Source organism: Saccopteryx leptura, chromosome 4 (genome assembly GCF_036850995.1).
Source record: "Saccopteryx leptura isolate mSacLep1 chromosome 4, mSacLep1_pri_phased_curated, whole genome shotgun sequence".
Lineage (NCBI taxonomy): Eukaryota > Metazoa > Chordata > Mammalia > Chiroptera > Emballonuridae > Saccopteryx > Saccopteryx leptura.
This window is the reverse complement of record NC_089506.1, coordinates 198,338,184-198,364,330: the sequence shown is the minus strand read 5'-3', so window position 1 is coordinate 198,364,330 and position 26,147 is coordinate 198,338,184. Positions and strand designations below refer to the sequence as shown.

The 26,147-nt window shown below is 41.4% G+C and overlaps 1 protein-coding gene and 1 non-coding gene across 2 annotated transcripts in view; one reads left to right on the top strand and one right to left on the bottom strand.

Annotated features, from left to right (window-relative positions):
• Positions 1 to 26,147, top strand: part of VKORC1L1 (vitamin K epoxide reductase complex subunit 1 like 1) — a 94,494-nt gene that overhangs the window by 27,410 nt on the left and 40,937 nt on the right. The gene's annotated exons all lie outside the window — the stretch shown is intronic.
• Positions 15,100 to 15,183, bottom strand: LOC136404744 (small nucleolar RNA SNORD86). The gene has a single exon (XR_010751440.1). It is a non-coding gene; the product is annotated as a small nucleolar RNA SNORD86 (small nucleolar RNA).

Genomic DNA, 26,147 nt, shown 5'->3' with positions numbered 1-26,147 from the left:
AGATTTAACTATAATAAGTTGTTTTATAAAGATTTATTCTGCCAAACAGCGAAAATCGGACATAAAGTACTTGGTAAGTAATTATTATTATATGCTTTAACTTGCTGTAACTCTGCTTTATAAATTTTATAAAGTCAAGTTACTTCCCTACTTTATATATAAATCACCATTACTATGGAACCAGTGGGCGGTTAGAAAATTTTACTACTAACAGAGATACAAAAGTGTGCAGTAAGTATAAAAAGGTTGACTACTCTTGCTCTAGATGGAAGATAAGTGACTGGCTTTTTAAAATACAGATTGGAGATGTTGGTTTATGAAACAGCTGGAGCTGTGAGCTAGAAATGGGGGTTTGGATATAATGTCTCATAAATTTGTGAGTGTATGTATGTGTTTGTGTGTGTATGTACAAAACAAAAAATTATAAAACAATCATTCTTTTTGAAGTTTATTTTTATTTCTTTCTTTTTTTTTTTTTTTTGTATTTTTCTGAAGGTTGGAAATGGGGAGGCAGTCAGACAGACTCCCGCATGCGCCCGACCAGGATCCACCCGGCATGCCCACCAGGGGGCGATGCTCTGCCCATCTGGGGTGTTTCCCTGTTGCAACCAGAGCCATTCCTAGTGCCTGAGGCAGAGGCCATGGAGCCATCCTCAGCACCCGGGCCAACTTTTTGCTCCAGTGGAGCCTTGGCTGCGGGAGGGGAAGAGAGAGACAGAGAGGAAGGAGAGGGGGAGGAGTGGAGAAGCAGATGGGCACTTCTCCTGTGTGCTCTGGCCGGGAATCGAACCTGGGACTCCTGCACGCCAGGCCGACACTCTACTACTGAGCCAACTGGCCAGGGCTCTTTTTATTTCTTTCTTTTTTTTTTTTTTTTCATTTTTCTGAAGCTGGAAACAGGGAGAGACAAACAGACTCCCGCATGCGCCCGACCGGGATCCACCTGGCACGCCCACCAGGGGCGACGCTCTGCCCACCAGGGGGCGATGCTCTGCCCATCCTGGACGTCGCCATATTGCGACCAGAGCCACTCTAGCGCCTGAGGCAGAGGCCACAGAGCCATCCCCAGCGCCCGGGCCATCTTTGCTCCAATGGAGCCTTGGCTGCGGGAGGGGAAGAGAGAGACAGAGAGGAAAGCGCGGCGGAGGGGTGGAGAAGCAAATGGGCGCTTCTCCTGTGTGCCCTGGCCGGGAATCGAACCTGGGTCCTCCGCACGCTAGGCCGACGCTCTACCGCTGAGCCAACCGGCCAGGGCCTTTTTTATTTCTTTAAAGATTTTATTTTGATTTTACAGAGAGAGGAGTGAAAGAGGTAGGGAAATGAGAAGTATCAACTCATCGTTGCTTCACTTTCGTTCATTGATGACTTGTCTTTATGTGTCATATCTGGCCAAGCCCTGGGTTTTGAACCAGAGACCTCGGTGCTCCAGGTTGATGTTCCATCCACTGTACCACCACAGGCCAGGCCAGATAATTATTAACATTTTAATTGAATTACCTTTTGTTGTTTCTGTTTTGTTTTGTTTTTATAATTAAGTGAGAGGTGGGAGGCAGAGACAGAATCGTGCTCTGACCCGATCTACCCGACAAGCCTCCTACCAGGCAATGGTCTGCCACTGCTCCATTGCTTGGCAAGTGAGCTGTTTTAGTGCCTGAGGCAAGGCCATGGAGCCATCCTCAGCACCCAGGGCCAACTTTGCTTTAACCATTTGAGCCACAGTGTGGGAGGGGAAGACAGAGAGATAGAGAGGGGGTGGGGTGGAGGAGCATATGGTCGCTTTTCCTGTGTACCCTGACTAGGAATCAAACCCAGGACTTCCACACACTGGGCTGACTCTATACCACTGAGCCAGCCCGCCACAGCCACCTTCTGGGTTTTTATTTTTCTGGTTATATACATATAAAAGTACATATATAGACTCACATTTTAAAATGTAGTGGAGGCCATGATCAGATAGTTTGGCTGGTTAGAGTGTTGTCCCAATATGATATGCAACAGTTGTGGGGTTCAGTTTCTGGTCAGGGCACATATGATGTTTTTGTCTCTCTCACCCCCTTCCTTTCTCTCTAAAATCAATAAATTAAAAAAGTAAATAAGTGCCTTAATAAAAAGTAATAAAATATAGTGGAGGTTTACACTTTGTATTCTGCTTTTTTTATTTGTGTTCTAGTCATGAATGAAGAAGTCCAAGGCCAGTTATGTTTGTGCTTCTGTTGAGATTCAGCAGCAAAAGAGGTCATAAAGTTGTGGGGCTTGTTGAAGTTATACATGGTGAGATCCTGCACAGATGGAGAATAAAATGTGGTAAGGATAGCCTTTGGAAACTTGCCTATATTTAAGGATTCGAGAACAAGAAGTCATAATCAGAAAAGTAGGAGAATTAAAATAGTGCCAAGTTAAGAGTGGAGCAAATTCCAAGAAGAAAGAAGTAGATAGCATTGTCACATATTTTAAAAGGTAAAGCTGGATGAAGGCTAAGATGAAGACTTTAAGTAGGAAATAGTGAAATCACTAGTTGATTTACAAAATCTGTTCTGTCCAGCAATGATGGAATAACAAGGACTGAATTTATCTGGCTACCTTTAATAACTAGCAAACTAAAATATATATAAAGTAACAGTTTGCAAACACTGAATAACAGGCAACACTGGACTGTGGTCACTGAGATAAGAGAAAAGCCACTGAGTTATATGATTGCCCCAGATTATTGTCTGGAGGTAGTTTGCAGGTGCAGAGCAGGGATGGGAAACCCAAATAGAGCCTTGTGGTCTCATGGAGTTGAAAAACAGAGATAGAAGTTTGAGGAGCCAAAGCAACTATAATTTGTAGGGCAGAGTACCAGAGAGGAGGATGTTACACAGAGACCTCCAGAAATATGCAGAGGTGTCTCCTAAGTGTGGCTGAGTACTTATCTGCACGCACAATGTGAGGAAAGCACCTGAAGCCAGAGAACCAACAATGCTACAGGGAAACAGTCGGCTGCAACTCAACAGATTGGGCACAGTCTGTGTTCTCAGTAGCCAGGGTAAACACAGGGCATCAAAAAGGTACTGCCTTTTTGGTGATAGGGCTAAATTAACCCAAAATTAAAGGCTGCTCTGGATCTGCCCTAATAAAATATAAAAACAAACCTTGGAGGATACAGCTTATTCCAAGAAACTGGATGGTATAGCACAACAAAGTCAAGCACGGTTTAAAGGAATATGTCAAAATCCAGCACTCAAAACATAATCTGGCATACAATAAAAAATTACCAGGTATGCAAAGAACCAGGAAAATATGACCTATAATCAGAAAAACCAACCAACAGAAATAGACTCAGAAGTAACAGAGATGATGGAATTAACAACAAGGACATTAAAGCAGCTAGTATAAATATGGTTTATATGTTCAGGTAAAGGAAATGATTAACATTAGGGAGAGAAATGGAAGATATAAAAAATACAGAGAACTTACAGAGATGAAAATGGAATGAAAAAATACACCAATGGGACTAACAGCAGATCAGTGAACATGAAGATGTAACAATAGAAACTATCTAAAATGAGACAGGAAAATGGGGAAAATTACTAAATTATCAGTGGCAAAAAACAGGCTAACACAGTGATGGGCAATCTTGAGCTTAATGTGTCAAAATTCGCCTAAAAACCGAGCATAACTCGGGTGGTATGTCACTTTGAGAAAAAAACCCATAATTTCGCGATATTTATAGTTTAAATAACAAAAATGTATAATTATAATATATAACTGTATTTAATAAACCAAAAACTAATTATTTAACTTACCTGCTTAGTGACTTCTTTGCTCATCTGTCAGATGGTTTCTTTTGTTGGTCTTGATATTATTTAACTTTTGTGGGATGCTGTGAACTAAGATAAGTGAGGGGGAGGGGGAATTCTTTAACCTGCCTATTAGTGACTTTTTGGTTGCTGAATTTCATTGGCTAAATCTTTAATTGAAAGTTGGTATTTTGTACACTTCAAGCCCAAGCAAGTGCTATTAACTTCATCTGTCAATCTGTTTCTTTTGTTGGTTTTGATATTATTTAATGCTGAGAATAAGATCTCATAAAAGTACGTACAGGGAAAAATTGTGAGTAAAGCCATTGCTATATTTTTCAGGGTGCTAAAAGTGTTTGGTAATCAGTTCCAGGAAATCACTCCAAATTTCCTGTTTGTAGTGGCACTCTTGATTCTCCAAGCGGCACCTTTCTAGATTCTCAAGCTTTGACCTCAAGTCGACAAACACCTGAGCCCAGATGCTGTCTTGAAATTCTGCAAGTTGCATATTATGTAAATTAAGATGGCTGCCGCTGTGCAGGAAAGGAAATGGCACCCATAGCACAGGCCCTCGCCTCTCCCAGCCTCCCCCTCACTTATCTCAGTAATGATGGTCAATTAGAAATCCACGACACCCCTGAACAGTAGATTGGATGATGGTTGCTGTGGTTATGTGGTTTCTGGTAATGGCTATCACAGGGCCCCCAGAGATGCGTCCCCCGCGGCATTCTGCTGCTCCCGGCTCCGCTGGCCAGAAGTGAGGTCAAAGATCCCCTAACGGCCTAACTGGAAGTTCCAGAACTAGACGCTCTGTGCCGGAGTTCTGTTGTTTTGGCCTACAGACCTCTGGCACAGAGTGTCTACACTACAGCAAATATTTTATCCTTGGCTACTTACTGCACCTGGCTGTGCAGGAGCCGAGGATGAAATGTCCTTCTCGGCATGCGGCCCCATACTTCTTTGGTATGTGGCCACGTGTCATTGAAAATGGCTACACGTGTCAGTGCTGACACGTGTGTCATAGGTTTGCCAGCACGGGGCTAACATATATTGGTGCCCAAAAAACAAGAAGATGAAAGGACCAAAAAGATTTTTAAAAACCAGAAAATTTCCTGATTTGATGAAACCTACGGATCCAGGGAGCTCAACAAGTTCTAAGGAGAATAAATAAAAGGACACCACACCTAGGCATATCATAATCAAATTGCTGATAACCACTTATAAAGAGAAAATTGGAAAGCAGGCAGAGAGAAAAGACATTGCGTACATATTAACATAAGAACGTCAGCAGATTTTTTATCAGATATTGAGCAGATTAAAAGAGACTTGGCCCTGGCCGGTTGGCTCAGTGGTAGAGTGTTGGCCTGGCGTGCAGGAGTCCCGGGTTTGATTCCCGGCCAGGGCACACAGGAGAAGCGCCCATCTCCTTCTCTACCCCTCCCCCTCTCCTTCCTCTCTGTCTCTCTCTTCCCCTCCCGCAGCCAGGGTTCCATTGGAGCAAGGTTGGCCTGGCACTGAGGATGGCTCTGTGGCCTCTGCCTCAGGAGCTAGAATGGCTCTGGTTGCAACAGAGCAATGCCCCAGATAGGCGGAGCATCACCCCCTGGTGGGCATGCCGGGTGCATCCCAGTTGGGCGCTGCGGGAGTCTGTCTGACTGCCTCCCCGTTTCCAACTTCAGAAAAATACAAAAAAAAAAGAGACTTAATTTTTTTTTCTGATTTGACATACCATATTAGTATCAGGTGAACAACATAGTGATTAGACATTTATATAACTTAGGAAGTGATCATCCCAATAAGTCTAGTATCCATCTAATACCACACAATGTTAGTACAATATTATTGATTATATTTTCCATGCTGCACCTTATATCCCCATAACTATTTATAACTGGCAATTTGCTCATCTTAATCCCTTCCCCTTGTCTAACCCTCTTGCCTCAACACCCTCCCATCTGGAAACCATCAAAATGTTCTTTGCGTCTATGAGTGTTTCTTTTCTGTTTGTCCATTTATTTTGTGTTTGTCCCATATGTAAGTGAAATCACATGGCATTTGTCTTTCTCTGACCCTTTCACTTCTCATAATACCCTCTGGATCTATCCATGCTGTTGTAAATGGTAAGATTTCATTCTTTTTTAATGGCCAAGTAATATTCCATTGTATATAGATACTACATTGTCTTTATCCATTTGTCCATTCATGGACCCTTAGGTTGCTTTTATTTCTTGGCCATTGTAAATAATGTTGCATTTAACATAAGGATGCATATGTATTTTCAAGTTAGTGTTTTGGGTTTCTTAAGAGAAATACCCAGAAGTGGAATTGCTGGTTCCTTCATTGTCTCTTTAAGTTATAGCCTTTGCTTTAAAGTGTATTTTGTTTGATATAAATATTGCTACCCCAGTTTTTTGTTGTTTTCATTTTCATAAAAGATCTTTTTCCATCTCAGTCTGTGTGTCTTTTATCTGAAGTGAGTCTCTTGTAGACAGCATATAAGTCTTTTCTTACTCATTCTACTACCCTGTGTCTTTTGATTTGAACATTTAATCTATTTACATTAAAAGTAATTATTTTTTTAAGATTTTATTTATTGATTTTACAAAGAGAGGAGTAAGTGGGGGAATCAAGAAGTATCAACTCATAGTTGCTTCACTTTGTTTGTTGCTTGCTTGTTGCTCATCGTATATGCCTTGACCAGGATTTAGAACTGGTGACCTAAAGGTTCCAGGTTGACGCAATCTACTGCACTACCACAGGCCAGGCTAAAGTAATTATGATAGGTATGTATACTACTCACAAAAGTTAGGGGATGTTTCAAAATGAATATGAAGTGATTAAAAAAGAACACATTATATATTTTATTTATTTATTAATTTTTTTTTTACAGAGACACAGAGAGAGGGATTGATAGGGACAGACAGACAGGAACGGTGAGAGATGAGAAGCATCAATCATTAGTTTTTCGTTGTCACACCTTAGTTGTTCATTGATTGCTTTCTCATATGTGCCTTGACCATGGGCCTTCAGCAGACCGAGTAACCCCTTGCTTGAGCCAGTGACCTTGAGTCCAAATTGGTGAGCTATGCTCAAACTAGATGAGCCCGTGCTCAAGCTGGCGACCTCGGGATCTTGAACCTGGGTCTTCCGTGTCCCAGTTTAATGTTCTCTCCACTGCACCACCGCCTGGTCAGGCTGATATATTTTTATCAAACAAGAACATAAGAAGAGCAAACAAGTCAAAGAAAGTTCAATTATGCAAATGAGATGCAAAACCAGCTTTTATTTAATTGGTGAAAATGCACTATACAAAAAAGACTGAAAGTACTGGAGTATCTGCATGTTCCCTGATTCCCTAATTTTTGTGAGCAGTGTAGTTATTGCCATTTTATTTTATTTATTATTATTTTGGGGGGTATTTTTCCGAAGTTAGAAACAGAGAGGCAGTCAGACTCCTGCATGCGCCTGACTGGGATCCACCCAGCATGCCCACCAGGGAGCAATACTCTGCCCATCTGGAGCATTGCTCCGTTGCAGCAGGAGCCATTCTAGGGCCTGAGGTGGAGGCCACAGAGCCATCCTCAGTGCCCAGGGCCAACTTTGCTCCAATGGAGCCTTGGCTGCGAGAGGGGAAGAGAGAGACAGAGAAGAAGGAGAGGGGGAGGGGTGGAGAAGCAGATGGGCACTTCTCCTGTGTGCCCTGACTGGGAATTGAACCCAGATTTCCACATGCCAGGCAACGCTCTACCACTGAGCCAACCGGACAGGGCCACCATTTTATTTATATTTTTTTATCTTTTCTCCTTCTTAAAGAAGTCCCTTTTACATTTCTTGTAATATTGGTTTGGTGCTGATTTGTCACCAAACCAATATTTGTCCTTTAATTCTATATTTTAGCCTTGCTGGTTAGTGTAATCTTGGTTATAGGTCATTGCTTTCATCATTTCAATGTTTCATGCCAATCTCTTCTGGCCTGCAAAGTTTCTTTTGAGAAATCAGCTGATAGTCTTACAGGAACTCCCTTGTAGGCAACTAACTGCTTTTTTCTTGCTGCTTTTAAGATTCTCTCTTTTTCTTTAACCTTTGACAGTTTAATTGTGATATGTCTTGGTGTGGGCCTCTTTGGGTTCATCTTGTTTGGGACTCTCTCTACTTCTTGGACTTCTACGTTTATTTCTTTTACCAGGTTAGGAAGGTTTTCTGACATTATATCTTCAAATAGGTTTTCAATTCCTTGTTCTCTTTCTAATACCTCTGATGAAAATGTTGTTTTGCTTGATGTTATCTCAGAGGCCTCTATCCTTTTCTAAAATATTTCTAAATATCCTTTTCTTAAACTATCCTTTTCTAAAATATTATTGGGTGTTTTTTGCCTGTGTTTCAAATTGCTGGTTATATTCTCTGCTTTATCTTACTTACTGTTGATTCCCTATAATGTATTTTTCTAAAATAATTCTGCAGTGTATTTTTCACTTCTGATTGGTTCTTTTTAGTGTTTTCTATCTCCACTTTTTTGTTCCCCATCTCTTTGTTAAAGTTTCATTGGGTTGATATCCTCTTCCCCTAAGTTCACTGAGAAGCCTTATAATAAGTGTTTTGAACTCTGCAATTGGTAGATTGCTCATCTCTGTTTTATTTAGTTCTTTTTCTGGAGTTTGGTTCTGTTCTTTCATTTGGGACATGTTTCTTTGTCTCCTCATTTTGGCTGACTCCCTGTGTTGTTTCTCTATATTAGGCAAAGCCACTATTCCCCCCAATCTTGGTAGAGTGGCCTAATGTAGTAGGTGTCCTGTGGGACCTAGAGCCAGGTATTCCAAGTGTGTCCTTTGTGTGGGTTATGTGTGCCCTCCTTTGTAGTTGATCCTTTTTTTTTCTTCTGTACAGTTGAGCTTTCATTGCTATTGGAACATCAGTGTGAAGTGTTGACCCTCTGGCTCATTGGCTGTGATTACAGCAGAGGAGCTGTTATGCAGGTCTAAGCCCAGGAACAGAATTTGCTTCAGCACGGCTTTGGTGCCTGCTGAGTCTGCCCTTCGGGTGTGTCATTTATGGAGGTGGTTGAGTGATGTTTGGTATGGTCTGAAGCTTGGGACTGGGTGTGTTGGTTCTGGGAAGGGACTCTGGTGTAGGCCAAGGTCACCTGCTGCCTGTCAGGGCCATCTGGTGTGATCTACAAGGTGATTTGCAGATGGTTGTCACTTGTGCTGGGCTTGGGTATGCCTGGTAGAGGCTAAGCTGCGAACCGAGGCTGGCTGCCATTAGTACTGGACTTAGGGCTGCTTATCAAGATGAATGGGCATGCTGAGGCTAGATGCTGCTTATATGGGGATTGTGAACTGTTGGGAGATTTTAGGAAAGTCTACAGCATGAGCCATGCCACTGGAAGTGGTTTGGATGGACCCGCAGGTTGGTTGGGACAAGGCCTTGGAATCACCAGAGGTAGGTGAAGGGTGTTAGCCAGGTTGATGGAGACTCAGACCCGATGCCTGCCTGTGCCTGCAGGCTGGGTGTGGAGAGGAGCAATGGCTTCTGCCAGCACTTCTGTCTGAGAGAAAGCTTCCCCTCTAACTATTGCCTTGAAGCCAGACAATTCAGTTCTTTCCTGTAGGAAGGTCCCTGTCGTTTTTCCAGATGCTCCTCCAGCACTGCTACTCAGAGCAAGTAAGTCCATTAGTCAGTGAGTGTAAGTCCGTGCATCGGTGCTTTAAGAGGAATGCCCTGGTTGGGTAGTTCATTTGATTAGTAGAGCATCGTCCAGCTATGCCAAGGTTGTGGGTTCCATTACTAGTCAGGCACATACAAGAATAAACCAATGAATACATAAATAAGTGAAACAATAGATCAATCTATCTTTCTCTGCTTTCCTTCTTCCCTCTCTCCTTCCTTCCCTCCTTTTCCCCCCTCTCCCTCTCTTCCACTCTTTCCCTCTCTCCCTCCCTCTCTTCCTCCATATCATTCAGCCACAGTCATCGCTAGTTTTCACAGTCAGAAATTATGGGGATTTTTTTTCAGGGCCTGGAACTCTTCACTGGGGAGCCTCGTCTGGGGCTGGGACCCATTGCTCCTCAGAGGGGTCTCCACAGCTAAGATATCCTGTCCAATTTTTTTTTTTCTTCATTTTTCTGAAGCTGGAAACAGGGAGAGACAGTCAGACAGACTCCCGCATGCGCCCGACCGGGATCCACCCGGCATGCCCACCAGGGGCGACGCTCTGCCCACCAGGGGGCGGTGCTCTGCCCATCCTGGGTGTCGCCATGTTGCGACCAGAGCCACTCTAGCGCCTGAGGCAGAGGCCACAGAGCCATCCCCAGCACCCGGGCCATCTTTGCTCCAATGGAGCCTTGGCTGCAGGAGGGGAAGAGAGAGACAGAGAGGAAAGCGCGGCGGAGGGGTGGAGAAGCAAATGGGCGCTTCTCCTGTGTGCCCTGGCCGGGAATCGAACCCAGGTCCTCCGCACGCTAGGCCGACGCTCTACTGCTGAGCCAACCAGCCAGGGCTTCCTGTCCAATTTTTAACCGTGATAGGTTACACACAGGTGTGGGACCAGCCCAGTTCCATGGCTTCGCCCCTCTTACTAGTGCTAATTACTCTCTTGAAAAAGAGTGGCTTAAATTTGCTTTCTCATTCCAGAATGATCCACAGTAGACCTCCCAGAGTTCCGTTTTGATTAGCAGTATATACTACTATGACTATTACTTGTTTTGTTTTGTTTGTTTGTTATAGCCATGAAAGAAAGTTCTAATATTTCATTGATGTTAGCTAGGTTCATGATCTTTTAGATCTCTGAGCCAGGTATTTGTTTTTCAGGTTTATATTTACTTGAACCTCAGGGAGTCTGAGATTATAATAGAAGATCTTGGTATTTCCAAAGACAATTTTTTGTTTGTTAATCTAAACTAGATAGGTCTTGTTTTTAAGAGAATCTTCCTTTATCAGTTTTCCCCCTATCAGAGACAACAGTTTCAATGACTAGTACTCTGGATTAAATATGAAAATGTGCTGTAGTCCAGGCTTGATGACAAACAAAGACTGTGTATCAGACCTGTTAACTCCTCTGATAAATGGAGGCCACAGCTACTCTGCATGTGAATATCAATAACTGGTTGAGACATTTTCCTATACCCTTCAAACTTCCAAATACTTAAAAATTTGTTTACATCACGTGTCCACAAAATCTCAATTAATAGAGATTTATTTAGGATTTATGTAGATTTACTCTGTTGAAATAAACTCAAGATACAAGTAGCTACTTAAAAACTAGCCCAGTGCTTCTCAAAATGCGATGAAGGATAAGTTTTTTAAAGTTTTCCCACCAATTATGCACTGATACGTTTGCAAAATAAATTATTTAAAAAATAGCTTTACTGGTGGTGATACAGTGGATTGAGTGTTGGGCTGGAACACTAAGGGCGAGTTTGAAACTCCAAGGTGACTGGCTAGAGTGTGGGCTCCTTGGCTTGAGCATGGGGTCCTAGACATGATCTCAGAGTTGCTGGCTAGAGCCCAAAGGTTGTTAGCTAGACGCCCAAGGTCACTGGCCTGAAGCCCAAGGTTGTTAGCTTGAGCAAGGGGTCACTGGCTCAGCTTGAGCCTCCGTCCCCAGTCCAGGCATGTATGAAAAGCAATCAATAAACAACTTAAGTGAAGCAACTGCAAGTTGATGCTTATCTCTCCTTTTTTCTCCCTTCCTGTCTCTCTCTCTCTCTCTCTCTCTCAAAGAAATAAAAAAAATAAATAAATAAATGAAAACAACAGATATACTAAATACAAGCTCAAGTAATTTACTCAACTGACAAAATTACATTTTAAAGATACAATCAGAAAAAAATAAATATGAAGAATTATAAAAACTACATGTATAGCCTGACCTGTGGTGGCGCAGTGGATAAAGCGTCGACCTGGAAATGCTAAGGTCGCCGGTTCGAAACCCTGGGCTTGCCTGGTCAAAGGCACATATGGGAGTTGATGCTTCCAGCTCCTCCCCCTTCTCTCTCTCTGTCTCTCTCTCCTCTCTCCCCCTCTCTGTCTCTCTCTCTCTCCTCTCTAAAAATGAATTAAATAAATAAATAAATAAACTCTTAAAAAAAAAAAAACTACATGTATAGCCAATTACTACTGCAACTTTCTCTTACACTGTTAACTTCATGTATTTTGCAGTTGTAACTAAATAAAGTTATGAAATAGTAATTGGGTGATTTTAAACTTAACACAGTACTTTGAACAAACACTGTTTTATAGTTACAAATGAGCTTGCCTCTTGCTTGTTCACCTGTCTAGGTTAAATTGAAGACAGCACTACTTTCATGGATAACATATAGCTAAACTGTTGCTATGCTTTGGTTTAGTAACACTCATTTACAGAAGCCATTATTACTGACTTATATTGGTGGGATTGGAAGAAAAAAATCTTAAAAAGTAGTTTCATCAAGCTCAGCATATTCATTTAGCATTTTATCCAGGTCTATCCTTTATCTTTCAGCAGCAGCCAATTCCAACAGTTTCTACTCTTGATAGTTAAGTTATCTTTAAATGAAAAAAATGGGCTCAATTATATTATATTTCCTATCTGTGGATCTCCTTTGATTAGAAAATTAAATTTCAAAATGTTCTGTTACATTTATAATATATATGGTAATAATATGTAGAAACTGTTCTAAGCTTCTAACTTTTGTTTTTCCCCTTTACCCTTACCTGCCATTGAAAAGCATATTGCATTTCTTCCTTATAAGGAAGTCTGTTTTTTAAAATATTTTCTTTTTTAAAAGATTTTATTTATTAATTTTAGAAAGAGAAGAGAGAGAGAGAGAGAGAGAGAGAGAGAGAGAGAGAAGGTGGGGAGGAGGAGGGAAGCATCAACTCAAAGCAGTTGTTTCTCATATGTGCCTTGACTGGCAAGCCCAGTGTTTAGAACTGGCAACCTCAGGATTCCAGGTCGACACTTATCCACTGCACTACCACAGGCCAGGCTAAATATTTACTTTTCAGTTACAGTTTACATTCATTATTATGTTGTATTAGTTTGAAGTGTACAGCATAGTGGTTACAAAGTCATACTTGACAAAGAGTTCTTCACAATATTATCAGTATCCACCTGGCACCACACATAGTTATTAAAATATTATTGATTGTATTCCCAATGCTGTCCTTTATATTCCTTTGCCTATTCTGTAATTACCCATTTGTAATAGGGGTCTTATTACAATCTTAAAGATCATTAAAAATACAGAAGATACTACATACTGGTTTATTCAGTTGACATCTTTTATTAGAACCAAACTTATTTTTTATCTTGCAGAATCACTATGTTCTATAATTTAACTTTCTTTGAATAACCAATATTTCAATATTGACATTGTTTTTTTTTTTGTTGTTTGTTTTTTGTTTTTTGGGTTTGTTTGTTTTTTTTAACAGAGACAGAGAGAGAGTCAGAGAGCGGGATAGATAGGGACAGACAGACCGGAAAGGAGAGAGATGAGAAGCATCAATCATCAGTTTTTCGTTGGGACACCTTAGTTGTACATTGATTGCTTTCTCATATGTGCCTTGACCATGGGCTTTCAGCAGACCGAATAACCCCTTGCTCAAGCTAGTGACCTTGGGTCCAAGCTGGTGAGCTTTTTGCTCAAGCCAGATGAGTCCACGCTCAAACTGGCAACCTCAGGGTCTCGAACCTGGGTCCTCCACATCCCAGTCCAACGCTCTATCCACTGTGCCACCACCTTGTCAGGTTTGACATTGTTTTAACATTAATTCATTAGCAGTCATTTATGAGGTACTTCTTTATAAAGAGAATAATCTATAATTCTTTAGCATTTATATTTTATTATTTTTATCGTGATTCTACATATACTGTGTTCAACTTTTTTTGTACCAACATTTTGTCATTGAAAGAAGCAATGTGTTTGTTGACTTGCTTTCTGGTACCCTTTAATCTGGGAAATTACTCCAGAATGTTTTCTTGTAATTGCAGGTGTGCCATTGGGAACATTCTTCTTTACAAACTATAGACCACTTTTGTTGATGGTGTAATTCATAGTTTTGCTCAGTTCAAAGCTAATTGTGTTAGTTGGCTGTAAAACTGAGAACAAGAACTCTTCCTTCATACCACCGTCATATTCCGGTAGCACAGTAGTGGTATCTGTGAACTTGCCAAGATGCAATGAAAAACACTTTGCAAATACTGTTTTGTAAATTGGTCTTCCATATCATTAGTTTATAAATGTGGCGAGCTGCACTGTCATTGGAAAGTGAAGATTTAGTTAGTATTTTCAATGAATATTTTTGATGTAATTATTTGCTTGTTCTTTTTTTTCTTGTGAATTTGTTTTTATTGGGATATAAAGGATGGGTCAGGAAGTGTCACTGTGGGAGGTTATACCCCACCAGGGAACCGTTCATTCTAATCTTCCTGGGATGGCTTTCCGAGCTTTTTCTTAGAGCTGCTGCTCTTGCTGCTGGCAGCCTCTTCAGGTCCACTGCTGAGGGAGTCCTCTTTGGAAGAGAATGTCCTTTCACTTGGGGACATTTCCTTTTTCCTGCCTCTTCAGGATCACTAACTGGTTCCTCTTTGGGGAAAGATTTCTTCTTATTGGGAAGACTTCCACTTTAAAATACAGCTTTGTTGCACTGCCAACTATCTCCTTAAGATCACAACTAACTAACCAATTTCTTCTTGGAAAAAATTTTTTTTCTTGGATTTGGATAAAGAGACAGGTGGGTCTTTAATTCTCCTCAGGTGCGTTTGCTTTTTCTTCTTGGGTATTTCACTTGTCTCCTCTTGTTGAGGACTCCTGAGAGGTAGCTGAGGACAGAACACTTGCCCAGTGGACTGGTGTGTGCTCCAACCAGCTCTCTGGGCTCTTGAGCTAGTTCTCTCAGCACCTGTCTCCTTCCTTGCACTCCTCCGTACTGCTGCTGCTTTCAGAAGCCTGAGAGCATTTGCAGCTGGTCATTTCTTTTCTCTCTTCAAGCATTTCTTATACTTTCTCCAGCTTCCTAATAATCTCAGCAGCCGCTTCCTCTGAACGGTTCACTCCTTCATGACCACGACATTCTTTCATGGAATCTCTCTAACACAGAAGGATAGCTGTTCCTCCACTTGCTGTCAAAGCTTCTTCCCAAATAACCTTATGGGCACCTCAAAGAAGCAATCAATTCATGAGGCAATACTACATTTGTTTGCCAGGTATCCAGAGATATAGCCTTTGTTCTTGGCAGCTGCTCAGCCAGTGAAAGTAAAGTGGAAAATGAGTCCCTATTTTGGGGTGTTAGCCCTTGTCTTCAGGGCTCTGGAAACCTGGTCCCTTTGCTGGGCCCTGGGAATCACTCAGACACCAGGACTGGCCATCCCTGCATGGCAGAGGCCTGTACAGGTCAGGTCATGTTCATTTGTTTCTTGACAGTACTTGTATTTAGCATTTTAGTCTTAGCAATCCAAAGTGCTAGTACAGGAAGTCTGTAAAACAAACATTTATGGATGAAATATTGAGGAAACAGGAGTGTTCCCAAGAAAAAGAGGAAATTCTCTTCAAAGAGGAGCCTCAGCAGTGGACCTGAAGAGGCTACTGGCAGCAAGAGCAGAAGCTCCAAGAAAAGAAAAAGCTCCAAAAGCCATCCAAGGATTAGAATGAACAGGCCCAGTGGGGCATGACCGCCCAGCGACCCCTCCCCTGCATCCCAATAAGAACAAATTCACAAGAAAAAAGAATATTGGATATCTATTTCTGTTAGTTTTTTTCCCTTCTTTTCCAAGTGACAGGAGGGGAGATAGACCCCCACATGCGCCAGAACAGGGATCCACCCGGTAACTCTTGTCTGGAGCCGATGGTCTGCACATCTGGGGCCATGCTTACAACCGAGCTATTTTTAGTGCCTTAGGAGGAGACTCCATGGAGCCATCCTCAGGGCCCAGGGTAATGTGCTTGAACCAATCGAGCCATGGCTGTGGGAGGGGAAGAGAAGGGCCATGGAGAAGCAGATGGTTGCTTCTCCTGTGTGCCCTGACTAGGAATTGAACCCAAGACATCCACATGCCAGCTGATGCTCTACCACCAAGCAAACCGGCCAAGGCCTCTATTAGCTTTTTTTTTTTTTTTTTTTTATAGAGACAGAGAGAGGGCTAGAGGGATAGATAGGGACAGACAGGAACGGAGAGAGATGAGAAGCATCAATCATTAGTTTTTCGTTGCGACACTTTAGTTGTTCATTGATTACTTTCTCATACCGTGGGCCTTCAGACCGAGTAACCCCTTGCTTGAGCCAGCGACCTTGAGTCCAAGCTGGTGAGCTTTTGCTCAAACCAGATGAGCCAGCGCTCAAGCTGGCGACCTCGGGGTCTCGAACCTGGGTCCTTCTGCATCCCAGTCTGACGCTCTCCACTGCGCCACCAGCTGGTCAGGCCTCTATTAGCTTTTTAAATTAAGTGTTCTTAAATTTTGATGGTTTTGTTGTTCCATTTACCAGTATATCTTAGTATTTAACATACTGTGATGTTGGTACTTTACCATCCATTCTGGGTACAAAACTGAACTCAGTGTATAAGGAATTATACCCCTGGGTGAAGTAGGCCTTGTTTGGTCTTTATCTGTTCAGAATCACTTTCTTCACCCTCCTTTGGCTTCCTGCCGTGGTACATTCAGAAAAAGTATGTCTTTTCCACCAAAAGATGCTGAAAAATCCACTGAAGCTTGTTTGTCCATATGTTTATTAGGTTAAAATAATATGAATTTTCTTTTCTAACATATCTAATGATGTTAAATTATAAATTAAAAACCAGGATTAAGATTAAAAATGTTTGTAAAATTAACTAGTTATAAAAATGAATAAACCTGTGCATTTTCAAGCTTTTTATAAACCTTTAGGTAGTTGACATGTAACCCGATTCACTATGTCTAATACACATCATGCTATATGCAACTCACCTTGTGACTTTGAAAACATCTTTCATATTCTGATCAACAAGACACATCTACAAATTATGCGCTTTGCTGACACGACAATGTCAAACTTCTGTAAAAAGCTTCTAAGTGCTTACTGTCAGTTTATGAACTGATCTCATCATGAATTCATAACAAATAGTTCATAGTCCTTTACTGGTTTGAGACTCATGCTTTGAATGGCAATGGACAGTATCACCTCCAATAAAATCATAGGCTAATACTTATATGTAGAAAATAACCAGTTTCACTGTATCTTTTTAAAGGATTTGATACCTATTATGTAACACAGCAGAGCACATTATACACTATTGAGATACATTTCTATATAATAGTAAGATAAAAGAATACCTGATTAGAAAATAATAAGACATACCATAACTTATAGTCATTGTTGCACTTTAATTTTTAAATATTTGACAATGTATTTATGAAAGAATCTTTCAAGTATCTACTGTTTTAACTGAAATTTCAGAGCATTTAAAGTTGACGTAAATGGTTCTTAAATGTTTATAAGGTGTTATTTTACAAATGTAATTTATTAGTGATGCCAGTGTACTTCCTTCTGCAAGAAGTCATTAAGAACCACATACTGAGTGGTGTAACTGTGGCTCTCTCCACAGTCTCACAGTATTTACTCAACAGCTGATACTTTTCGATGGACATGTTTCAGCTGGCTTCATTGGGAGTCTTCTGATTAATGTAGGTAGTTAGAAAATGAGACTTACCAACATTTTATTATGAAAATGATCAAACATACAGAAAAGTTTAAAGATTTTTATAGAGTGCCTATATACCCATCACTTATATTCTACCATTAACATTTTACCGTATTGCATTATAACATGCTTATACAAATCACTGTCCAACCATCTCTAAAAACTTTCTCCTAAATATTTTAGCATGCATATCATTAACTAGAGCTTATTATTTATTTACAGTTTTCTTTTGAGTCAAAAATACATACAATACAATGTGCAGATTTTAAGTCTGTTCTCTGATCTTAGACATGTATAGACCTGTGTGAGCCAAAACTCTATCAAGATATAGGGCAGCCTGATGTGGCGCAGTGGATAGAGTGTCAGACTGGGATGCGGAGGACCCAGGTTCGAGACCCCGAGGTCACCAGCTTGAATGCGGACTCATCTGGTTTGAGCAAACCTCACTGGCTTGGACCCAAGGTTGCTGGCTTAAGCAAGGGGTTACTCGGTCTACTGTAGCCCCACGGTCAAGGCACGTATGAGAAAGCAACCAATAAACAACTAAAAGTTCCACAACGAAAAAAAATCGATGCTTCTCATCTCTGTTCCTGTCTGTCCCTATCTATTCCTCTCTCTGCCTCTCTCTCTTGTCTCTGTTAAAAAAAAAAAAGATATAGGGCAGTGGTACTCCTTCAATTAGGGGTGATTTTGCTTCCCAAGGAACATTTGACAATTTCTGGAGATAGTTTTGGTTGTCTCAACTGTGGAATGATAATGACCTCTAGTGGGTAGAGTCCAGTCATAATTCTTTGTTCATAGTGTCACTTTTCAGAGATCTTAACCATGGTAAGTTTCATCATGCCTCTTGCCAGTCAATCCTCCACTCCACACGCCCAACCTCTCAAAGATAACCAACCATTGGTGTGATTTTTTTTTTCTATTTTAGCTTTTTTTGTTCTAGAACAGCGGTCGGCAAACCATGGCTCATGAGCCACATGCAGCTCTTTGGCCCCTTGAGTGTGGCTCTTCCACAAAATACCATATGCAGGTGCTACCTCAATAAGGAATGTACCTACCTATATAGTTTAAGTTTAAAAAATTTGACTCTCAAAAGAAATTTCAATCGTTGTACTGTTGATATTTGGCTCTGTTGACTAATGAGTTTGCTGACCACTGTTCTAGAAGATATAGACAAGATCAAACATTATATATACTTTTTGGCAATCTTACCTTAGAAACATTGCCTATAAATCTTCAGGAAAAGCTAAATTTTTCCCATTAATTATAAAATAAATCTCTTGTAGGGGTTTCACATAAAGAACAATGTTTTCAGCAATATTCCTATAGCAAACAAAGTAAAGGAATTAATATGGCTCCTTTAGAAATTACCAAGACATAATTGCCAACATGAAACTTGGTGTAAGCAGCTTTACATAGGAGAGACAATATTAATATTGTTCAAAGACATACATTTCTGATGATCCAGGTTCATTTCCAGTTAAAACCTATAAAAATGGCCTGACCTGTGATGGCACAGTGGATAAAGCGTCAACCTGGAACACTGAGGTTGCTGGTTCGAATCCCTGGGCTTGCCTGGTCAAGGCGCATAGGGTAGTTGATGCTTCCTGCTCCTCCCCCCTTCTCTCTCTCTCCTTTCTTTCTAGAAATGAATAAATAAAATCTAAAAAAATAGCCTGACCTGTAGTGGCGCAGTGGATAAAGCGTCAACTTGGAAATGCTGAGGTCGCCGGTTCGAAACCCTGGGCTTGCCTGGTCAAGGCACGTATGGGAGTTGATGCTTCCAGCTCCTCCCCACCTTCCCTCTCTGTCTCTCTCTCCGCTCTCTCTCTCCCTCTCTGTCTCTCTCTCTCCCTTTCTCTCTCCTCTCTAAAATGAATTTTAAAAAAAGAGAAATGAAACCTATAAAAATGAACAGTTGGGATGATCTTCAAACATTTCACAAAGGGTACTTTGTTTCAGCCAGCATTTGATATGATATGTACACCATCCATTTCAAGTATAATATAGAGTGCAGGTAGCATGATGCCAGTTTAAAGGGAAATCTACCAACTTTGGAGAACAAATTAAGAGGAAACTTCCCTTGCTTTAACATTGGCTATTTTTAAAAAGCTTATTGGGATGACATTGGTTCACAAAACCATACAAATTTCAGGTGTACAACTCAACACCATCTGCACACCACATCGTGGACCTTCCTCCCCAAGCAAAGTCTCATTCATTTTTTCTGTTGCCCACCTCCACATACTCCCCCCACCCCGCTCGCCCCCACCTTCCCTCTGGCTTTGCCACCCTGTTGTCTTTGTCTATGTGTTATGAATATATATTTTTTGACTAATCCTTTTACCTCCTTTGAACCCTCGCCCTCCCTTCTGATTGCTGTCCATATGTTCCATGTATCCATGCCTCTTTTTCTATTTTATTCATCAGTTTATTGTGTTCACTAGATTCTACATTTAAGTGAGATCATATGGTACTTGTCTTTCTCTTAGTGGCTTATTTCACTTAGGGTAATAATCTCCAGGTCCATCCATACTGTTGCAAAAGGTAAGATTTCCTATTTCCGGCTACATAGTATTCCGTTGTGTAAATGTACTACAGCTTTTTTATCCACTCATCCAGAGATGGGCACTTGGGCTGTTTTCAGATCTTAGTTATATTGTAAATAATGCTGCAGTGAACATGGAGCTGCATATATTCTTTTGAATTAGTGTTTCAGGATTCTTAGGATATATTTCTAGCAGTGGGATTGCTGGGTCAAAAGGCAATTCTATTTTTAATATTTTGAGGAAACTCTATACTGTATTTTTTCATGAAGGTGGTATTTGGGAATATCTGAAGACAAAGATTTTTTTTAAAAAATAAAACAAACATCAGGCCCTGGCCGATTAGCTCAGTGGTAGAGCATCGGCCCTGCATGTGGAAGTCCCAGGTTTGATTCCTGGTTAGGACACACAGGAGACTCACCCATCTGCTTCTTCCCCCTTCCCCCTTCCCTCCTCTCTATCTCTCTCTTACCCTCCTGCAGCCACGGCTCCATTGTAGCAAAGTTGGCCCGGGCGCTGAGGACAGCTTCATGGCCTCTGCCTCGGGCGCTAGAATGGCTCCAGCTGCAACCGAGCAACACCCCAGACAGGCACAGCATCACTCCCTGGTGGGCATGCTGGGTGGATCCTGGGGGCGCATGTGTGTGTCTGTCTGTCTCCCCGCTTCTAACTTCGGAAAAATACAAAAAATAAAAAATAAACATCATAGTTGTGATTTCACTTCAACAGAAGCACAAGGCCTCAAAGTTCCACACCACTTTTTCAGCTTTGAAAACTGTGATGGCTAACAGTCATGTGTTTACTAGTTATTGGTTGATAAATTGATTCTTTTATCAGAGGTTACTTGATGATATCATGTAGTCTCATGACTTTAAATACCAGATTTTTGTTTCTAGCTTAAACTACAAATTCATATATCCAGTTGTCTACCTGACAAATCTACTTGGATATATAAAAGACAAGTCAAATTTGATGTGTTCAAACTGAATTCTTGAATTCTCTCTGATTATTTTCCCAAAGTTTTGTGAGCAAGGCTTGGTGGCTCTACCTTCAAAATTTATTCTGAGTATAACCATTTCTCACCACCTCCATTGCTGTCATCTGGTCCAAGCTGCCGTAATCTCTTTCTGAGATTATTTCAGTAGCCTTGTGACTGAACTCCTTGTTTCCACCTTTCTACCTCATAGACTGTTTTCAACACTACAGCCAGAGCAATCCTTTTAAAATGTAACAGTGGCCCAGCCCTGGCCAGTTTGCTCAGTGGTAGAGCATCAGCCTGGTTTGTGGAAGTCTTGGGTTCGATTCCTAGTCAGAGCACACAGGAGAAGTGCCCATTTGCTTCTCCACCCCTCCCCCTCTCCTTCCTCTTTGTCTCTCTCTTCCCCTCCCACAGCCAGGGCTCCATTGGAGCAAAGTTGGCCCAGGTGCTGAGCACGGCTTCATGGCCTCCACCTCAGGCGCTAGAATGGTTCTGGCCGCAATGGAGCAACGCCCCAGATGGGCAGAGCATTGCCTCCTGGTGGGCATGCTAGGTGGATCCTGGTCAGGCACATATGGGAGTCTGACTGCCTCCCCGCTTCTAATTTTGGAAAAATACAAAAACAAACAAACAAACAAACAAAAAACATTGGCCTAAGCCACAAATTAGGTCTCTTATTTCATTCAGAGTAAAAGGCATAATAGTGGCCTAGACACATGATCTGCTACCCTTCATCCTGATTTTTTTTTAATTTTGTCTGTTACTTTTCCGTTCTTCCATTTGCTCAATCTGTTCCATTCATACTTCCTGACTGTTCCTCAAACCTGCCAGGTAGGCATGGTTTACTTTTTCACCCCAGGGAGGCCTTCCCTCACCATCTCACTTTAAATTTTAAATGTAGTGTGTTAAACATAGTGTTTAAAATGAACAAATGTAGTGTTATTGGGAAAAAATCACTTTTCCCTGCTTTGTTTATCCTCATCTGACATATATTTTACTTATTTGCTTGTCTCTCCTTCCATTAGAATGTAAACTCCATGAGGGCATAGAATTTTGTGTATTTTGTTCATTGTATTCTGAGCACCTAAAATGGTACCAGTTACAGGGTGAGCACTCAGTATTTGTTGAATAAATGATTATTGAGTCCCTACCCTACTACATGCATTGTGCTAGACTTTGGGTACTAAAATAGTGAATGACCCCTCCACATGGAGCATAGACTAGTACAGTAGACACAGTAATTCATTAGCACAAAACGTATGTACAGAATGTGAGATAAAAGTTCTCACAGAAAGGAGCTTGGTTGAATGACAGTATGAAACCTAGCAAGCTGACGAGGTGTGGAGAAGCTGTAACCTGGTCAAGTACCAGAAGCTGGGATCTCAAGATTAAGTAGCTTTTGTAAGTGGTGTGCCCTTTTTCATTCCTGATACTGTTTTTCTCTTTTTTAAGTTAAAGATGGGTCTTCTAGGCAGTAAACCCTTTTACTATCTTTGATATGTGCCATTATACTTTTGTTTTCTATTTCCTTGACTTCCTATATTTATTAGTTTCTTCCTCTCAGGGAGGTTTAATTTGCTGTGATTTTTCTAATATTTTGAGATTGATACTTGGATCACTAATACATGCACTTATGGTTATAAAACCCTCTAAACACGGTGTTAGTTACATTCTACAAGTGTTGATAGTAGTATTTTCAGTAGGCATTTTAATAGAACTTTTATGAGGTCAGCTTAGTTACTGATATATTTGGATGATTATTATTTTTGAGAGAGAGTGAGAAGGAGGAGAAGGGAGAGAGATGCAAAGCATCAACTCGTGGCTGTGGCACTTTAGTTGCTCATTGATTGCTTCTTATACATTCCTAGACCGAGGTGGGGGTCTCTAGCCAAGCCAGTGATCCCTTGCTCAAGCCAACGACTTTTGGGCTTAAGCCAGCGACCATGGTATCCTGTTGATGATACCATGCTCAAGTCGGCACCCCTGCACTCAAGCTGGTGAGCCTGTGCTCAAGCCAGAGACCTCAGGGTTTTGGAACAAGGATCTCAATGTCCCAGGACAATGCTCTATCCACTGTGCCACCACTGGTCAGGCTTACATATTTGGATTTAAAAATAACATCTAACAATTTCTAGTTCTCCCCCCAGTTCTGTGAGGCAAAAAAAGGTATCTCATTTTTCTTTATCTTCTCTTGGATTATTCAAATATATTTTCATATTCCATTTTTACCTACTATATTATCTTAATCATTTACTTATTCATATACATTTCTTAATATCATTTCAATTACTGCCCTTAAGATTATACCAAGCATTATTGAATTATTGAAGTCTAGTATAAATTAATAGTTTTGTCATTTCTCTGTCAGTTCATGGACTTTGGAATATTTATGCTTCATCTATTTCTCTTGGACCTTTTTGTCAGTTTAGTTCTACATATATGTGTTATTTCATAAGACATCTGAATTATTTTTTGTAGTCAGTATTCATTTAGCTCTGCCTCATTTCTTTTGCCTGAAAAACTTTTTTACTGTGTGTCTACTAGTGAACAAGTTCAGTTTTTATTCATCTGAAAACAATATCTTCATTTTCAAATCATATTTAGACTTGGATATAGAATTGTAGGCTGGCCCTGGCTGGGTTGCTCAGTTTATTAGAGTGTCGTCCCAATATGTTAAGTTTGTGTGTTTGATTCCCAGTCAGAGCACATACAAGAATCAACCAATGAATGCATAAATAAGTGAAACAAATTGATATTTCTCTCTCTCTCATTCTTCTCCCTCTCCCCACCTCCCTTCCTCTTGTTAAAAGAAAAAGAAAGGCCCTGGCCGGTTGGCTCAGTGGTAGAGCGTTGGCCTGGCGTGCAGGAGTCCCGGGTTTGATTCCCGGCCAGGGCACACAGGAGAGGCGCCCATCTGCTTCTCCACCCCTCCCCCTCTCCTTCCTCTCTGTCTCTCTCTTCCCCTCCCGCAGCCAAGGCTCCATTGGAGGAAAGTTTGCCCAGGCGCTGGGGATGGCTCTGTGGATTCTGCCTCAGGCGCTAGAATGGCTCTGGTTGCAACAGAGCAACGCCCCAGATGGGTAGAGCATTGCCCCCTGGTGGGCATGCCGGGTGGATCCCAGTCGGGAACATGCGGGAGTCTGTCTGACTGCCTCCCCGTTTCCAGCTTCAGAAAAATACAAAAAACAAACAAACAAACAAAAACAATAGAATTGTAGACTGGTCATTCATTGTTTTTTTACTTCTATTTCTGTTGGCTTTAGCTGTCAGTCTTGTTACTGATTGAAGATTAATGTGTCTTTTTTCCCCCCTCTCTGGTGCTTTTTTTTTTTTTTTCCAGAGACAGAGAGAGAGAGAGGAATAGATAGGGACAGACAGGAACGGAGAGAGGTGAGAAGCATCAATCATTAGTTTTTCGTTGTGACACCGTAGTTGTTCATTGATTGCTTTCTCATATGTGCCTTGACTGCGGGGCTAGAGCAGACCGAGTAACCCCTTGCTGGAGCCAGCAACCTTGGGTCCATGCTGGTGAGCTTTGCTCAAACCAGATGAGCCAGCGCTCAAGCTGGTGACCTCGGGGTCTCGAACCTGGGTCCTCCGCATCCCAGTTCGATGCTCTATCCACTGCGCTACCGCCTGGTCAGGCTCTCTGGTGCCTTTTAAGATGTCTAATTTTCTTTTGTTTTCTGCAGTTTTAGTAGGATGTGCTTGCATGTGTTTTTCTTTATATGTCCTGTTTGGGAATCAGCACTTCTTAAATCTATGGTTTGATGTCCTATTGGTAACAACAGGGTGGAAGGTTTGGTCATGGGAGTGGATAACTGAGTTGGGGTTAGTAAGGGGGTAATTGATGTGGTTGGATAGTTCATCTATGTGATGTTGAAGTCTCACAAAAAGATGATTGGAATTGGGAAGGACAGGAAGCCTGAGCAAGAAGCTAAGGGCTTCCTTGAGTGAAAGGGTGTGAGAGCTTGACAGTAAGTGTGCTTATAAGGTTGGTAACAACAGGAGTGATGACTGGGGCATGTATAATTATATTGCGACACACCTGCAGGAAGTTTTGCAAGAAGGAAAGAGCAGCAAAGTCTTGAAAGCAAAAATGAAAACGGAAAGAATTTTCTGGCTTTGACAAATGAGATTGAGACAAAAAAAAGTATCTCCATTTGAATGAGATGAAGGGGAATTCATGTTAGGGAACAGCTAAAGAAGGCAGAAAAGACTTTAAACATTAAGAGCTTGTTGATCAATGAGTAGGAATTTCAGGGGATATACAGAGGGCTGGGTGATAGGGGAGAGGAATTGAGAAATGAGATTTTATTTTATTTTATTTTACAGAGACAGAGAGTCAGAGAAAGGGATAGACAGGGACAGACAGACAGGAACAGAGAGAGATGAGAAGCATCAATCATCAGTTTTTCATTGCGACACCTTAGTTGTTCACTGATTGCTTTCTCATATGTGCCTTGACCGTGGGGCTACAGCAGACTGAGTAACCCCTTGCTCAGCCAGTGAGCTTGGGTCCAAGCTGGTGAGCTTTGCTCAAACCAGATGAGCCCACGCTCAAGCTGGCGACCTCGGGGTCTCGAACCTGGGTCCTCTGCATCCCAGTCCGACGCTCTATTCACTGCACCACCGCCTGGTCAGGCAAGAAATGAGATTTTAATGGAAAGTACAGAGCAGTATGAGATTCATGTGATGATGAATGACTTAGGGAATTTGACCTTTTGGCAGTGACAAATAAAAGGGATGATGTGAGGCATACTGAGATCAGTCCTGATAGTTTCTGAGATAAGATGGTCAATCAGATTTTCTACCCTGGTTATGAAGCCTTCCCCTTCATGTGTGGGAGCCCGTGAGGTGGTGACTTCCTAAAGCTTTAATGGATTGAACCTGTTGGATAGGGTGATCTACCAAGGCAGGCTTCCTGTTCCTAGTAGGGACTCATTAAGCTCTGGTATCTTTATACATGGCTCATAAGGCTGGATATAGCAACTTCTCAAGGCTTTTCAGTTTTGAGATTTTATTTTTGTGTAGGAGGGGAAGGAGATGATGGTTAATTTTTTTTTCTTTTTTCAATTAGAGTATACATTTAGTATTATTTTGTATTAGTTTTAGGTGTACACCATAATGGTTAGACTGTCACGTACTTTACAAAGTGTTCCCCTTGATATTTCCAGTAACCAGCTGGC